Source organism: Parasteatoda tepidariorum, chromosome 7 (genome assembly GCF_043381705.1).
Source record: "Parasteatoda tepidariorum isolate YZ-2023 chromosome 7, CAS_Ptep_4.0, whole genome shotgun sequence".
NCBI lineage: Eukaryota > Metazoa > Arthropoda > Arachnida > Araneae > Theridiidae > Parasteatoda > Parasteatoda tepidariorum.
In genome coordinates this window covers 44,690,152-44,708,292 of record NC_092210.1, presented here as the reverse complement: position 1 = coordinate 44,708,292, position 18,141 = coordinate 44,690,152, and the positions used below count along the sequence as shown (strand labels likewise).

Sequence of the window (18,141 nt, the reverse complement as noted above, 5' to 3'; positions counted from 1 at the left end):
AAAGATTATACCGTTATTTTTACAATATATTTATTTAATTATCGTGCTTCAATGATTTGTTGCTGTAAAAATTACGGTATATCTAATTTTTTGTACCGTAACCTGTTCCGGTAAAAATGGATTTTTCGGTAAAAAGTACCGTCTACCTGAGTGCCGGAACTTTTTACAGTAAATTTGGTTCAGAGTTTTTTATTGTGAGTTAAACGCTTTTACATATACAAAGTTAAATATAAATACATGGAAAGAGGGCTACAACGAATATGGAACTAATGTGGATAACTGGAATAATTCTGTTCTTAATCATGTAAATATTTTCTAAATAAATTAGATTAGAACTATTTTTGATTAACTAATAATAATTTGGTTAGATAATCAAATGTACTGTGCTCGAAAGAAAACAATGAATCACCCCAAATGACTTTTGGTCTAATGATCGGATCTTCAAGCTATAAAATTCCATTTTAATCTCATCCGATGTGTTAACCTCAAAATGCTAACTCATTAGTGCAGACGATATGTCGTTAAGTCACGCGATTGAACACTTAAACGTACTTTCTCTGAATAAACACGTGTTTTTTCGTGATATTCGGATTTCTGTCCCCCAAATATAGTTGGTAGCCGCAATCTGGAAAACATGGTCCCAAAAATTTGTTCAGGAGAGCTGTCCAAAGTTTAGACCCTTTGATGTTAATTTTATCTTTTGCGCATCATATCTCGAAAATGCTTTAAGCGAATTTTTAAAAAAATTTAGCACATTTATAAAATTCGTTTATAGAATGATAATTCCAAGTAAAAATAAATTTTTAGTAAATATTTTTTAATTTCTGTTGTTTTATTTAATAGTAATCGAAAAAGTAGTTCATTAAAAATGAGAAATGTTATGAAGAATGAAATCTGAGGAATGTTTTTGTAATGCTCAAGTGGAAGCTTAACGTTATCATTTTTTGCAGCCCTGAGAAGACTTAGCTACCACTTTAAATTTAATTAGAGCCCTTAAAAAGCTCTTTAACTAAGCGGACTTTAACTGACGAGTTTTTAGTTATAATTGTTACAATAAAACTAATTGCTACAATAATCGTTACATTCATTTCATCTATAAAGATCAGTCAAATAATTGTTTAGATACGTATTGTTACCATATTACTCCCATTCTGTAATCCGAAGAACAAATTTTTTGGATTTCTTAAAATAATGATTAGATACAAGACAAATGTCAATATAACACATCAATATATTGAATTTAGAGTTTTCTGAAGTTATCAAAAGATGTATTCTTTAAGACCGATTTGTAAATTCTACAAATAAGTATTAGGAAAAAGTTAATGTTAAGACTTTTAAACCTGTCAGGACATCATCGTTGCCTCTGTGCTAGAAACGTTACAATGCTAGTGTTAAATAATCATTGCTGATATCCTTTCATTTATGTAATTGATTGAAATAGGAAATAAGGAATAATTTAAAAATTTATCATTTCAAAATTATTAGGAAAATCTTATTTATTTCACTTGTACAAGTTGAAAAATAGCTTCAAGTTATTTCATATTTTAAAAAAGTAATGAAGTTTAAAATTTATTACAAAAAAATGTTTCAGTAGAGATAACAAATGAAGGCTTGATTTAAATTTAAATTTTAAAGTTTTGCACATTGTTTTTTTTTTTTCAATTTTTATGAATATTTTCTTTAGTTTGTGTAAGTTTTTTTTTTAATTTGTACACTTTCTTTAAATTTAAACTTTCAATCACTTTCAATCATTTTTAATCTATAAAACTTTTAATACTTATCAACAAAACTCTGAAGACTTGATATACCTCATACGTATTTTCCTAAATACTTATTGTAGCGTATTATGCGTATTATTAAATTAATACAATTTACAAATTGTCTAACACGTATTGCGAATGCTCAAATACGTATTATATAAGAACAATTTGCAAATTGTCTAAAATAATTGCTACGTTGTGTTTGATACGTTTCTGAAGAATATAAGTTAAACAATTAAAAAAAAGCTAAACTTAAACTTTTAAAGAGCACTTTTGATCAATATTTTGATAGATTGATCGAAAATTTAACTTATACTCCTCAGAAAAATTATTTTATAATTAAATAATACACCACGCCTAAAAAGAAAATAACTTGATATAACTTATAGACAATTCATTGATTTTTTGCATGAAAAGAATTCAGTGCATTTACCTGGGTTGCTCAAATCCGTGAGTGAAGTTCATTAGTATAGTAGAGTTTACATAAAAGCTCATTACATTACCTAATCAAACAGATGATGGAAATTTATGTATGTTTTCCTTCTTATTCAAATATTTTTGGTAAAGAAAAGGGTAAAAAAAAAGTTAAGAATTTCGTGGTTTTTCATTTGATTTCAAATATTAATTTATTATTAGTTTAGTTGATTTTAGTTTTTAAAAAAAATAACAGTTGATTTTCACAAAATAATTATATAACAATTTACTAATAAACTATTTTACTAAACAGTTTTAATAACAACAAAACCACATTTAGATAATTTATTGAAAAAATAAATAATTTATTGTTGTGATTAGTTTTTGTAATTACATTTACTATCTAGTTTTATTATTATTACTATCTAGTTTTATTATTATTACTATCTAGTTTTATTATTAGCTTCTATCATGTTTTATTATCACCCATTTTGTAGCTCAGCGCAATTACATTACTCTATTAAATATTGGATACGAAAAATTTAACGTATAAAGCAAAAGAAAAGTATTAAGTCTAAAATAAAAATTGAACTTCATTTTATAAAGAAAAACACTGTATCGATCAACGTTATCATTCAAAGAAAGTTTCATCTGTGTCAATTTGTTTTTACAATGCATTTTCATTTTTCAATATTGGGTGCAAACTACGCTTCACGGGAAAGTGGTAGCTGTTATTAACCAAACCCATGTAAATTTGCAAACTGCAGAAACAAACACCATCTATACAGGATATAATACCACCTATATAGGATAATGAACGATCGGTTAGTGTCCTGATTTTTGATATTTCTTTCATGTTCTTCAAATCAAAGTTAAAGGGTACGTTTAGTTTGTCAAATGTACGTAAAACATCACTGACACGAAATTTGATAAATATCCCAGATAATAATATCCGCAACAGAGTGTTTAAGACAGTTGATATTTAGTTTATTTACAGAGAAATATGACTTCAAACTCAAATTTATTCAAAATCTTAGCAATTTGGCAACTGATAATCGGAAAATAATATAAAACCGTCAATTTGCTAAAGTTCGAATTAGATATAAGTGAATTGTGACACAAATTTTCCATAGATGTAGTCAATTGTATTCGAAGGAAAACCGCCGTCTACAGCGATAACTTCATGGTAAAGGAGTCCTTTATTGAGAAGATAACTATCGCTATCCTTAATTGCCTTAAAACCCGGTGTAGTAAATGGTGACTGATGCACGTTAAATCTGTCGAGTCTCAAAGTCCTCCATGTTCCGTACTGAGTTGGAGATTGATCGTTCTCTGATTCAGGTCAAAATCACAATCTGTGGATGAATAAATTGATGCATGAATGGGTCCACTCTATAACGGTTGAGACGTATGGGTGTGGCAGAAGTCGAATTCTTGTCCATAGATGGCGACACTGGAAAATACAAGAACAATCGCACCCACTCTGCCTTAATGGCATACGTCAACAACAACAATTGCCTTAAAAAGAGATTACAAGACTTCCAGTTTCGCTAAGTTGAAATTGATGAACCAGGAAATCTTACATTTGTTTAGAGCAGTCCACCTTTACTTTTAATAATTAGTCCTTCCAAATTATTGATAACTTAGATGTGGGTAATCTTTAAACCGATTCTGTATATGCGCTATTTTCAAGTGAAACTATTTTTTCATTTTTATTAAATTTCTCTTTTTATAGACGGTAATTTGACGATTGTTTTACAATTATGGACAATGCTGACAATGATCATATTCTCAATATTATGAATTCTATAGATCCTGGCACACAATTCACGTTTGAACAGGAAAAATTATTCGTATCTTTCTTGGGCGTTTTTATTTATCGTAATTAGGATGAATTTCTCTTTTTTTTAATGGGAAACCATTTGTGGTTTCACTCTCTCATCATAATCTTTTACCAAAAGATAGCTGTCTTATGTAACTTGTTGGCTATGCATTTAAAATTTATTCAAATAGTTATTTCCTCAAAGTAAAGCTCCTTTACATTAAAGCCATCGTCCTAGGCTGCGATTTTCCTTCTAATACTATTTATTCTATCTATTGAAAATTATCCTCCACCAAATTCTCTCTTTCGAACAATGAAAATTTGATTGTTTTCTCTTGATATGCGAAAATTAGATCCCAAATTGCTACGATTTTGAATAAATTTGAGTTTAAAGTCGTTCTCTCTCACGTAAACGAGCTAAATTTCCCCAACCTTAAAGACCCTATTGATGATATTAATAGATGGGTCAATATGGTTTCGCGTATATTGACAAACTAAACGTGCTCTTCAACTTTGACTTGAAGAACAAGAAAGAAATTACCGAAATCAGGAAATTAACCGAGTCAGTTGGAACTGTAACCACAGATTTGAGCTTTCTTCTGCTAAAAAGTCATTCAAATCTGTTCTTCATCTACCGAACTTGATTTCTGGAAATTATTCCATATTTTGGTAAAAATAATTTAACTAATGACCTTCTTAGCATCTCTCCATTTTCCAAGATTTGGATATCTGTTCTAACTTCATCTTCTGCTCCCTGGGACTTTCGCTAACCTCCTCACACCTTTTTCTTATCTCCCTCCTTTTATTCTCTTGTTCAAACTTGTTCCTTTGTCCAGATTGCTTAAACCACTTTGCACTTGTTTGTCTCTTTACTTCTTTACTATAATTTGATGTTTAGACACAGATGAATGTTTTTGCTTTTAGAATGTGTAAATTGTGTGAATGATTGCTGAATTTCAAGTTAACACTGAATCGAGCATTTATATACAATTCAAAACGCGTATTCAGTTCTAAGCACCAATATTTTAGAATGTTTACACCAAGATCATTTATAATCGAGCACGAGAAGGATTAATTTAGAATATTCGAAAACTAACTAGTACGTTCGATACTAAACATTGATTAGATTGTTAGATTGTTCACTATTCACCACAAGTTAACTGTTGCAAAAGGCTTGTATGCTTGTAATTGTGTAAAAAGAAATATTTTGTTTCTCATAGGAAGATTAACATAAATCTGTCTATTATATTAAATATTTTCATAATATTTAATTTATATTCGCAACTTTTCTATTGAGCCTAAATCGAAAAATTTTTTAATTTTCTTTCTGCAGTGTGCGTAACGTTTATAAGCAACTAAATTTGCTTCAATAATCATTGAGTGTATGGCCTCTAAATTAATAGTTCATTTCTTTTCAAAAAATATAAATTGTATCTTTAAAATAACACTGCCGGCTTCCAAGTGAATTATATCTTATCATATTTTGTGGTCACATGTTTGATTTTGTTAAACACCAAAAATTAAAGCAACTTCTTTACACCAACAGAAGTGTAAGAGAACATTTGTGGTGTTTATTAGACCAAGAACTATCATCAATGCTCCATGACACCATTTTTAGATAAAATAGTTACCCCCATTTTCGTGCTAAGATGTAGTAAAATATTTTGTTGCTCAATAGAACATAATATCGAACTTCCTAAACTTTATTAAGTGATTCTATGGTTCATTTTGAAAAAATATATTTAATTTAATATTTTATTAAAGTTGCAGTAAATTTGCTCTGAATGATGGTTCAGGATAGTTGTTGTTATGATTAAACGATGAACCAATTTTTCAGAAAGTGTAACACTGGTAATATTTTATGCTCTCAGTTTACTACTGAAGGCGTAAACAATTAATTTATGAAAAAAAATTATCGTAATTTTGCATAGATATCAATTTCTAAAACACCTGGTGATTTCTGCAACAATAACATTAGTCGTGACGACAACATTGAGCTCATTTTTTGCTTTGCTCAAGTAGTGGTATGGTATTTTTACTAGAGCTTCACAATGGGCTTTTGGCGATGGTCGGGGGAACATCCCTGTTTAGGATTCGAAGACAACATACATGCGTCACATCCCATTTTACAGGGAGGAAGCATTCACACACAATCCATCCGCAGATCGTAATTTTGAATAGAATCAGAGCGCGATCAATTTCCAATCCAATACCCACAGAGATATTGATTAGTTGTGGGAACTTGAGGACTCTGTGACCCCAACAGACTTAGCTTTCACCAGTCTGCTTTGCTTGGAATGGAAACGAAGTGAATCTGAACTAGTCCTTTTCCACCGTTGGTACCCTTATTTGGATTAATAGTTATGGTCATGTTAGTTTTTTTAGCAATAAAATATATCCAATGTATACCAGCATATATATTCAGAGATTTTAAGGTGAACTAATTATCAAAAAAAAAATTTTATAATACCTATTTTAAATAACAATTTAAAATGCTTATTTCCGAACAATACAAATTTACTGAAAAATAATTCAAAATAGAATCTATTTATTTAAATTAACAAATTGTTTAGTATTCATTTACAAAGAAGTATTTAATCTATTTCCGTACAAAATTCTAGTTTTATCACCAAACGTTCGTAACAACTCTTTCTAACCAATTTAGAACTGCACATCTCATTAAAAATCTTATTACAAGCGCTATTTAAATTCCACTTTTCTTCCTAATTAGTACGGATTAAAAGTATTCTTAGTTATAATTTTTTTTAAATTCCTTTACATCCGGATGAAAAAATCAAAAACAATGGAAGTAATTCTAAGAATAATAAGTATTCTCGGTTTTCATTCTTTTGTCATTTGTGTTAAATGCATTTCGGAAAACCTTTTTGATCATAGAAACTTCAATCATTATCCACTGATTTTTTAAGGATAATATTTTAAAATAAGGGGAATATTTCTTCGTTACATCTTATATTTTATGTCCCTTTTAGCAATAGTTGTTTATTTTTTATTATTATTATTTTACTTCAATTCACTAGAGATTCAAAGGACATTGTTTCAATCGCTACATTTTTATAAACTGCTAAAAGTAAAATCATCATTTATTCTCTTTTACTAAATGAAAACTATTTTTTGTGTAATATAAGTTGCTAGATATTTAGACATAAAAACGAAAGTAGGGATTATTTTCCAAGCGGTTCCCTGTGGAAATGTTTTGTTGAAGATAAGTTGCGCAAACACCTTCTACGGATTACGAAAAATACTTTAAAATTTTAACATACATTTTAAATTCAGAATTTGTGGTGGGAAAAACTACAACCTAATTACGCATGTACAAATAAACAAAACAAAAACCTTTTTTTTTTCTTATTTTGTAAAACAGAAATTAATTATTACTTAGATATGTAAAAAATAAATTTGTCAAGGAATTATTTTCCAAGCTCTGAATTTCGACTTGCCCAAATAATGACAGTTCATCATGTTTGTCCCTGGTTGATAAAATGTTGGGCTCGCGTTCGAGAAAACGTGAGTTCGAATTCCACTAGCCTAAGAACCCCCGTTTATTAAATGGTTACTGGTGCACGCTAAATCTGTCGGGATCACAAAGTCCTTCAAGTTCCCATAATGAATCAATAGCTCCGGGAATTGAATTGGAGATTGATCATTCGCCAGTTAATGTCAAAATTACTGTCTGTGAATGAATTAATGGAGTATGTATGAATGGGTCTTCTCTATAAAACGGGCTGTGACGTGTGTGTGGCTGTCGTATTCTTGGCCATAGATGGCGCCACTGAAAAAATAAGAAATACACTCTCTACCTTAATCCGCTTAATTTCAAACAAGCTTACTAGTATTTGCACTTGCTTCCTCGCTGCGACACATTTCGCATTTTCGGAAAGCAAAAAAATAAATAAATAAATAAATAAATAATGTTTAGTTTAAACCAAAGCATAGATATTCAAATTATCTTTGACTAATATTCCATTTTAAAATATTAAAGAAGAGCAGCTGCATCGTACTGTAATACATTTAAAAAAAGGAATATTTACAAAATTTACTATTGAGTATTTATAATACATAAAAATTATATGTAATGAAATATAATAATTACGAAACTGATATAATAATATCTTTTTATTTTTGTAATAATAAAAAATGAGAAAATAATAATAAAAATAAGCAAGTCTGGTGCCTTGATTATTTTTTCTAATTTTTAATTAGGAGAAATGAAATAAAAAAATATTACGATTGTTTAATTATTAAAATCATTTTTATTTATTGACCATGTGTTCAATTTATTAACCGCTCCCAGAAAAATCCAAGCATTTAGAATTTTACAAGATTTCATAAATATCTTCCGATCTAAAAAATATTTTACACCATCTTCATAGGTGCATAATGATCTTTTCAACATAAATACTATGCTTACAAATGTTGTCCAAACTAAGGTTAACTCTCAAGACGCAATTCAAAAAGAAATTATCTTCCCATCACTTTCTCATTCGATTATTGGCTTATTTATTTAAGAATTTCTCAACGAAATCTTTTTTACGCTCCATTCAACACTTTGAAAATAAATAAGATAAATATTTCGAGCGCATTGAGTGATAAAAAGTACTGATTCAACCGTATTTATCACTTAAGAAGAAGAAGAAGAAGAAATTGAATAGCGTAAAAAAATAGAACTACATTAGGATTAACTTTTTCATATAAAAAAATATTCAATCTGGGAAACACGAAGCTATTCTTCACGATTGTTAAGCACACCAGCAAAAAAAAAATAGTAGAAAAACAGTTTTATTCCTTAATATGAATCCAATTTTCTTAAAAAATAATAAGTATTTTTTTCTCCTTTTATTAGGTAAACAATGTGTGTCAATTGAAAATATTTTTCATAACTAGTTTTGTTTTACTATGCATAAATTCAGAATGTTTCGAAATAATATGACCAAAATTTTATTCCTTTAATCTTTAAAAACCTGAATGATTTATCTATAACTAAAATCTTTGACATCGATGTTGTAGACATGCAAAATAATTTTCTAATGTAAAAAATTGACTACTGCAACTATTTCCATTTGTCTCCTTATTATTTAAATAAAAAAATTAATTGTTTGTTGTTTCTATTATTTCTCATGAAATATTGTTATTTTTAACATATAAAAATTACAGTTAAAATTTAAAATTTTCTATTGTTCTATTCCATAAAGTAAGTCTGCATTGATTTGCTATTTCTAAATGAAGTGTTAGTAATCTGACGCATCAAAAAAATTTCATTCAAGCTTAAATATATTATAACTTATATACACTCTCAAATGGGATTTCAAAATGAAAATAGAGATAGTGTAATATTTTCCCAAGTTACTGGAAGTGTTAAGTAAAGCATTCGTGAAACAGCTCGTAGTGAGCCAGATCGTAGAAGTTAAGACTCCACAATTTCATGACCAGAGAAAGAGTTACTGACATGATTTCTTTAAAATATTTTTTTAAAAATTGAATTTCATTTCTGAGAGCTTGTTAGAAGAAGACATAACATTAGAAATTCGAAACACATTCAACATTGAAATACCCTAAAAAATGCATTTTTGTATTTATAAGTAAATAATGCATTGAATCAGTTAAAAAAAATTAAATTTCATCATAAAATCCTTATTTTTTGAAATATTTTCTTAGTAACAATATTTAACATTAAGTTTCTAAAGCTAGAAAAGAGTTTATTTCTAGTGTTATTAAAGAGTAGTAAGAGTTTCTAAAGATGGAAAAAAAATTAAGCTGACTAGAAATAACAAGTCCTTAAACATTGCGTTGTAAGGTAAGATCCATTCTGTATAGTTTAATCCAACCCATTCAGAACTGTTAGTTTACTATTTCAATGTATAAATTCATCGAAATATTACTGTTAAAAATGTTTATTCAAGTTAAGTTTAAATTCAATAACTTTATTCAGTTTATTCAGTTATTTATAAGATACAGTTAACTGAAAGGATTTATTGGGACAGAATTAAATGGAAAGATTCATTCTGTTGGTCGTGTTAATGTTAATTTTCATAGGTCTTGCTAACATTATCATATTCTGGGAATGAACTACATCTCCATTTATCGGATGATTGATTGCTTCAGATGGCTTTAAGCTTTTAGAAAAAGTATGAAAACATCTTTAGAACAAATATCCATTCTCACGTTTGCGTTAAAAGTAAGGTATTACACTGAGGAAAATTTTGTTATTGCATTTATGTAAATACTTGATATTGCCTAATTCAGGTGTGGGAATTTCAAATCTGAAATTAGTTTTGCTCCTAAAGCTATAGTTCTTTAAACGGCATTTTTAGTCCATTTTTTGTAGAAATGTGGAAATTTAAAAACGTCATATGTAACTGAGGGTGACAGAAATAATGCGACAAACTTCTAGGAGAGTTAGAACATATCATCAGGATTAAAAATTATAGAGAATTCCATTCCCGAGACTGTAGTCATACGCGACTAGTGGCGCTTCCCTATTATGACCTGTTCAAAAGCCCACGTAGAAGCAATTCACATTCGGGAAGCGCATCTTGCGGCTTGTGGCAGCATTTCCGGGCAAGGGTTTTTATGCAATTTTAATCCTTAGTATGTGCCCTACCTCCCCTAGAAATTTGTTGCAAAATTTATACGATCCCTTGTTGTATATAACGTTTTTAAACTTGTACATTTTGATAAAAAAAATAGACTAAAAATTTTATTTTAAAAATAACTAGATTGGAGTACGAAACCAATTGCAGATTTGAAATTATCTATGAGAAAAAATCTAGGATCTGTTTCAAAAAAATATCATGCAACAAAAAACAAAAAGAAAATGTTATTCATTGCATATAAGATTTTCGCTTTCTTTCACAAAACATTTTCATTTTAATACCATAAAACTATTAACAATACTATTTATAAACAACAATTAATCAACGAGTCGAAAATCAAACTCTGTTTTTTTTTTTCGTACATCTAGGTGATTTCATATCGGAACAATAATAAAAAAATTATAATTTCACTCAGGTTCCTTTATGCATCATTTGCATGTTTACAAATTTTATACTAATATATTTCTGGCATAACTACATATTAACGAAATATTTTTGACAAATATATTAATTAATTTTATTCATCACGGGTGGGTCAAGAGCCATGGATTCATTCGCACATATATATAAACCATTTACGCGTTTTCCAAAAAAAAAAATTTCTGTTATTTTCTTAAACTTGTAAATTTTTATTGTAGGTAACAAAGGTGTGAAAAGAAAAGCAAAAACCATGCCATTATCTGAGTTGTCAACATCAGATATAGTTTTGCGAAGCTAAATATATTGAAGAGAATATTTTTAAACAAGATTACTGTCTATTGGTGAGTAAAGCAAAAAGTAGCGCATTTTTTGAAGATTACGTTTTTTAAGATGGTTACCTTAAAAAATGATTTGAGGAACATCACTTTACCAAAGGAGAAGTCGTTCTCATCCTAATAGCACAGAGAACAAGGAATAAAAGCAATTAAAAAAGTTTACGTAGTGCTGATTCAAAATTAAAAGTTATTTTCGACTTTTTTAACGAGAATTTATGAGAGAAAAATAGAGGGGAGGCAATTTTAACTTTAAATGCAAAATTTTTATTTGAAACATTTTTGTTACTCATTTGGATTTCATTTATTCTTCTTTTCTTTCTATATCTAAAAGCGAAAGTCTTTGTGTACATTCGGTAATAACCGTGTTTCGTGTATGTTCTGCAGCTTGCAAATCTTCATGGAGGTGGTTTGTAAACAATCACCATTTTGCGGCGTCATTTAGTTCGAGTACATATCGAAAATATGGAATTCTATTGTTAAAAATCATCATTACAGATTAAATTTTTCCTTTTATCTTTTGAATGACTTCACTAATTGACATGGCGAAGTTTGTTACAGATTGCTGATGTTTTTCGAATCATTTTATGATATTTTTCACTCTTCTACGTTGAATTATTTGCAAGCAATATTGAAAATTGTCTTTTCTCTTTGTTTCAACGCTACGCTGTCATTAAAACATCTTTAGAACACTTTTTCTGTATTTAGCAGACTTGATAACATTTTTATTCCATTTATATAAAATCCTATTTCAGATTTGCCTATTTTTATTCTAATAAAATATATTTAAGCTTTAATCTATTATTTTCAAAACCTATTATTAAACCTATTATTTATTTATAAATTTATTATTATTAATATTATATCTATCTATCTATCTATCTATCTATATATTTGTAATTTAGGTTTTCCTAAAAACTGTTAAAGAAAGAGAGAAAATTAAAGCTTGGAAAAAATTTCATTTAGATCCACGGAATGCTTCAAGAACCCCTTCTGCTAGCANATATATATATATTGATTATTACTCAAAATGAAAAATAAAAAACTAAAAAATGATGCTGAATTATTATATTTTAAAGCAACCGCATATTGCTTTATTACACAAAGTTTTGTAATAAATATATTTAGTTACATTTTTTAAATTATTAAACAGCAAATAAGTTATACTTACAATTCAATATATTTAGTTTATGAAGAATGCTATATGCTTAGTCAACGGGTACAATTAAAATAATGAATATGATATAACTATATAAGCTTTTAAAGCAATATCAAAAATGAATTTTTTGTATTATTACTAAATAATCTCTTCGGCAAATAATAATTAATGAGTTATTGTAGTAAATGAAAATTAAATAGGATATTAAATAACTGGTTTGCGAAGGAAATTGCAATTGCAAAACTATTGGGATTAAATTTTCTTGTACTACAATCAGAAACTAGATCTGTGGACAAAAGTCTGTTTTCATAAAATAAAAAATGTTTAGTTGCTAAATTGAATAATTTTTAATATTACTGTAACAATATGCTTATCGTCAAGAAACGAAAATGATTACGAAGTAGTCGAGTTCATTGAAATAAGCTTCCTACACTGTAGGAAATTCCGGATCAAATTACGGTATAAATTACCGGGTGCATATTCCGTAAAATCTATTTCGCCATAAAATCTGTTTCAGCATAAAATCTATTTATACCGTATAATCCATTCATACCATAATTTACATAGCCTTATTTATTTAATTGGAGTGATTCAGTGATTTATTACTGTAAAAATTACGGCATATCAGAATTTTTTTATTCCATAACATATTTCTATAAAAATATATTTTACGGTATGAAGTAGCGTCACAATGAGTGCCTGAATGTTTTACCAGAATTTTTTTCAGAATTTTTTGCAACGTATTGATACATATAAGGGAAAGAAATAGCTTAAAGAATGTGTACTTACCACTTCAGAGCAGTCATCACACTCTAAAAAAATCCTGATTAAATTACGATATGAAGTAAATTCCATTTTTATTGTAAATTACTGTACTGTAATTTGGATAGCAATATTTATTTACTAATAATGATTCAATGACTTTACTGCAATTACTACTGGAAAAGTTACGGTAAATCAAACTTTTTGTTCCGTAGCATGTTCCGGTAAATACGGGCTTTACGGTATAAAAATAAATTGATTCGGAATTGCTTAGTGTATTGATACATATGAAGGGAAGAGAAAGCTAAAAGAATGTGCACTTACTATTTTTAATGCTTTAATGAGCACTTTTATACTAATGCTAGATAGCTATTAGCCTGAGCACTTTTTTTTGAAACAGGTAGCATATTGTAAAAAATTCCGGATCAAAATGTAGTATAAGGCACTAGCCGCTTCGATATCATGCCTAAAAAATTCGGGATCAAATGATGTCATAAAGTTCCGAAACTAAATCCTTTTTTACCATAAAACATTATACCGCACTTTTTACATTAATATTTATTTAATAGGAGTGATTCAGTGATTTTATAGTAATTATTACTGTAAAAATTACGGCATATCAGATTTTTTGTTCAGTGATAAGAATAGATAGAATAGAATGCTGATCATGTTCTGAATCTATCATATTTTTGTCTCTAAAACATTCTTTGCAAATTACATGGATTTGAACCCCATTTCCGTTATCTTGAAGTAGGTATTTTTCCAAGATTTGATTTTTAAAATACCCACTTTATCGATAACTGATTCGTTAAGCAATACCTATCTGAGTTCAATAATTACAATATTTTGTAATTGAACATAACCCTGGTATACCAACTCAAACATTTGATTTTCTTCTGTTCTGGCTTCTGTTTCATCCTATTATAAGTCAAATATTCCTTTTTTATTATAAACGATCATAAAACGCAAATGATGTGATGTCATTTTACTAATACAAATAGTTTCAATGCCATAGATTTTATATTTAATGTTATAATCTCATTCTTTAAAAGAAAATTCTCTTTTGCTATCAAAAAGATCAAAGTAAATAGTTTTTCTTGTTTTTGCATGAAAAAGAGTTTGCTAAGTCTATATTTGAAGAAGAAAAGTGCTCTTAATTCCGTTCAAAAGTAGCTTTTGTTGAAATGGACACCGATAAGCCTTGACTTTTAAAGATGAAAGAAATGGTGAAAAGACTTTTCTTCTGCGCAAGTCAATCGATCGGTATGGACACATTGTTAAGCCAGGTGTTTCGACAATTCCCAAAGATCTTTTCTTAAGAACAAAATTTTATAAGAATTGTTACTTTCTTTCTATAGAGTTCATTAAAGACTTCTTTCAACTGAAACACAAAGTATACACAAGTTTATTCTTTTTTGATGAGACACGTGTTTAAATTTAACTGGAAGCAATTATTTCAAATTTACTCCTTACAAAAATCCAGCCTTTTATAAAATCAGCTCGATAAGAAACATTAGCTTTTAAATATTCTTCTATAAAAAAAAGCTTATAAAACAAGGACATTTTTTAATTACTTATCTAAAAATTTGTTTTATAATGCCCGAAACTGGATTAACCGACCTTTTATTGATTACAAACTTTAACTTTGAATTATCCATTGTAACACATAATAACCTTGCGCAAATCCAGTTTCGCCCCAATCCAAGGAAACACAAATCAAATGCGATTCTGAACTTCAATAAGAATGCGTCATAAAATGCTTCTCCCTATCCTCTATTTAAGCTTTAATTTCATATTCTGTAATCTGACAAACTAGTTACTAAAATATATTTAAATAATTTTTGAAAGATGTCAATTAGTAAATGGTTTCTCCTCTCGCTAATTGATTTATACGTTACTTTTTTGTTTTATTTCATATAGTTTTTTAAAGATATCTATCTATCTATCCATATATATGTACACCGAAGAGCCATTACGTTATGACCACCCTCCATCTATAACAATGGGCTCGCCCGGTTTTCATGATTTCTCGCCCAGGAACAATGTTTTCATGGGGCACATTAGGACCCATAATCCTCATAGAACAATCCCTGACGTTTGTAAGCTACTTGAACATATTTGTCCCATTCATGGCAACAGTTTTTCCTGCGGGGATGGTGTTTACCAACAAGATAATGCACCATGTCATAAGGGTCGAATCGTCATAGATTGGTTCGAGGAACATTCCAGTGACTTTCAAGTCATGTATTGGCCCCCAAATTCACCTGACCTTAATCCAATAGAGCATTTGTGGTCCTACTTGGAAAACCAAATTCGTGCTGNACAAAACAAATAAAAGTAATTGTTTTCTACGCAATCTAGTAGCTTACAGTGCTACTGTTATGTAATTAGCTTTCTTCAATGGTCGCCAAGATAAGTAACAGTAAAAGAATACTTAAAATAAACTAAAACATACATTAATTATGATAAGGAAAACTGTAAATCTTCGAATAATTTTGATAAATTGTCATCCTTTCGAAGAAATTTCAATGCATTATATATATATATATATATATATATATATATATATGTTTTGATCAGATGTTTTAAAGACTCGATGCAACGGTAGAATTTTAAGAAAGCCGGATCCCATTGTCTTGTTCGAAGCATACTATTTGTGAACTTAATTTTGATCACCTCAAGAACTAATGAAATTCCAACAAACGATATATTTCCTCAGGAGAACGGACAAAAACTTCAAGACACATTTTCTTAATTGTTTTTCGATACTTGATTGTTTGGAAAAAAATGCATATAAAAATCTTCAAATTTGAAGAAAATATTTTAATTAAATTTTTTAATATTATAGTGTTCTTATATTTAACTTTTGATTTTACTAAAGAGCAAAAAAAAAATACATTTTACGCAAAAAAACTAACCAGCACTTTTTAATCAAATTTAATCACAAGGAGCCGATACCTAATACAAAGATGAAAATATTAACAATTGTCCACTCGCACAAAAAAATCACTAAAATAATTTCTGAGTCATGGTGAACTTGCTGCTAAGGCACTAAACTGTGAATTGAGGCTCAATCCACAGTGCCAGTTTGAAGCCCACCCAGCTTTAAATCAATGAGTACCAGCGTAAATGGTAAGTAAAGGCGATCTATGAGCAATGCTCACCACTTTACGGTAATTAAATTATGGAGCCTTAACTTCCATGACCTCCATAAGCCACAAAAAAGCATCTATTGTATTGTTAATGAAATCCTTAATCATTTCTAAGACAATTTCACTTAATTTAATTCTATAAAATGTGGCAGTAGAGCATCACTGTTTAAGAATTTGTAATCAATTCCTTCTCCTCTTTTTTTCATTTCAGCTTAAAAACGTATTAATTTGCTTTTAATTATACACAACGTTCATTTCCTTAACTCTCTTTGAATAATTTTAATGTTTCGATTTTTTATGAAGTTAATATGAATGCTCTTGTTTGTTTTTTTAATATTAAATTTTTTTCATATTTTTTTCTTATATTTCTTTCATTTATTTTTATTTCGATCCGTTAGAAAAAACAACATCATTCGCATACGTTTCAAAGTATACGAATTTTTCAAGCGAGACAACAAAAAAAAGTTATGACCCTATTATCTTCTCCCTTTTATTTCTTGGGCCGATCAATAAGTTCCTTTCGATTTTCTACAAACTGCTGATTTCGTTCGATAAAATTCTTGCGGGCATTTAAATTAAGACTTTCACCTGTTTTTATGAGTGGTTGCTTCTTCACTCTTAGACATTATTGGGGTGGGGGAGTGATTAAACTATTTCTCTTTATTGTATTAAGCGGTATCTTAAAAGTTTAGTTTGTATTTTTAAGTTTTTTATTTTGTGAGTTTTTGGTACGTATTGTTTAAAATTGTTTTATTAAAGATGAAAATAAAGCATATATATATTTTTTTGTCCCTGAATTTTGAACTAACTAACAAATTACTAATTTGTTAGTTCACTGCAGTTAGTTGGTATTATTTGTTAGTTGGTAAGTTGGCATATAAAACTTCTCTCAACTGAATTTTTTTTTTCTTTATTCTGATGCAGAGAAAGAAATTTAGCTCTCCTTTTACTGCAAATAAAATAATTCTGTGAAGAAATGTAATGTTCGATTATGTTTATTGAACGATTATGGGGAACATGAGTTTAAAAACTATTTATTTTTGATTTTAAAAAAAGGAAATTTCGCCACTGTTAACTCCATCTCCCTGATCGTATTGTAATCACCCATGTTTCTTGCCTATAAATAAAAATCATTTTCAAAATCAAATCTTATCCTATGTTTTATTTTATAGTCTTCAATAAATAACAGTTGGTAGAAATTCATTTGATACAATATTAACCTCTTTATTCAAAAAACCTCCCATAATTAGTTAAATCATTCAATTTTTGTCAGTACTGTATTTTACGCTAGCCTTAAAAGTAATACAAATTTCTATTGAACGTTTCAAAAACACAATTAAGTATTTCTGTTCAAATATTATCACCAAAAGTTTGGGGACTTGGTCGTAAAACTTAGTTCTTTCACCTCAATTTTTTTTAAATAAGTTATTTTTGTGCATTTATAATAAAATCAGATTGATTTTGCGAATCATCATAGAAATAGCCATTTGGTTTTAATTATTCCCTTAAATTTTAAGGTTAAATCTCTGAGTACATTTCTTAGAGCCTCTCCCTCACTATAGACTTTAACCATTTCAACTAATTTTTATGTTATCATAATAATATGAAAATAATAATCTCATAAATCCGAATATGAGCTGAAAAGTTTTAATGAGCTGAAAAGTTTTAAAAAAGGAAACATTTTACTAAGAAGGGAGATTTTGAGGGAT

General features: G+C 28.6%; 1 protein-coding gene across 2 annotated transcripts in view; it reads left to right on the top strand.

Annotated features, from left to right (window-relative positions):
• Positions 1-18,141, top strand: part of LOC107452271 (Eag-like K[+] channel) — a 249,174-nt gene that overhangs the window by 116,756 nt on the left and 114,277 nt on the right. The window contains exon 3 of one of the 2 annotated variants that reach the window (XM_071183358.1): positions 11,246-11,368. The exons of the other annotated variant lie outside the window; for it this stretch is intronic. The gene's annotated coding sequence lies outside the window, so the exon portion shown is untranslated. The remainder of the gene's footprint in view (positions 1-11,245; positions 11,369-18,141) is intronic. 2 annotated transcript variants of the gene reach the window in all.